Source organism: Centropristis striata, chromosome 11 (assembly GCF_030273125.1).
Source record: "Centropristis striata isolate RG_2023a ecotype Rhode Island chromosome 11, C.striata_1.0, whole genome shotgun sequence".
In the NCBI taxonomy this organism is placed as follows: domain Eukaryota; kingdom Metazoa; phylum Chordata; class Actinopteri; order Perciformes; family Serranidae; genus Centropristis; species Centropristis striata.
Window position 1 is genome coordinate 7795452 of NC_081527.1, and position 761 is coordinate 7796212.

Here is a 761-nt window from a genome sequence, read left to right on the forward strand (position 1 = left end):
TCTGGCTACTGTGGTGTTTGAGTCCAGCTGTAACTCACGTTGCAATGCAGATCACCTCTTAAAATCCTGTATTGAGCCCACACGCCCTGGGAGGCAAATTCTTGACTTTTATCATGACTTTTCACTAAAATCAGTGGTGGAATGTAACCAAGTACATTTACTCAAGTACTGTGGTTAAGTACAATTTTGATGTAAACATGACATGACAAGTATCATGAGCATTAATGTTACTTCAAAGTGTCATTAATGTTCATGACACATCATCCCATGTCATGTTTATGACACGCTCATGTCACTCTTATGTCGACACCTTCAAAATAAAGCGTTACCATATCTTGCAAAAGGCATTTCTCACAAAGGCATGTTCAAAAAATTGCCTAAGTCACATTTTATTTTGACTTAGACATAATAAATCCGCTTAAGTCACACACTTGACATAGGCCATTATCTTAAAGGATTAAAGTCACATGATCTGATGAGATGATTTAGGCAAAAAAAAAGACAATTTTGACAAAAAATGACATAGGCGATTATTTTAACAGTGTGACGATTAGTATGTTGCACAATCCAACTGAAAAAAACAGGTATGCCTTTAAGGGAAAACATTTGCCTCCTTAGTTTTGACGGGCATAGCAACAGTTACTAAGGGCTTGATTGGGCATAGCAACAGTAACTAAGGGGTCGGAGCTTTTTCTAACGATCAATTAGCGCAAATAAACTCTGTAATTAATGTTGTGTGGAGTGGTGCAGGAACAAATTCT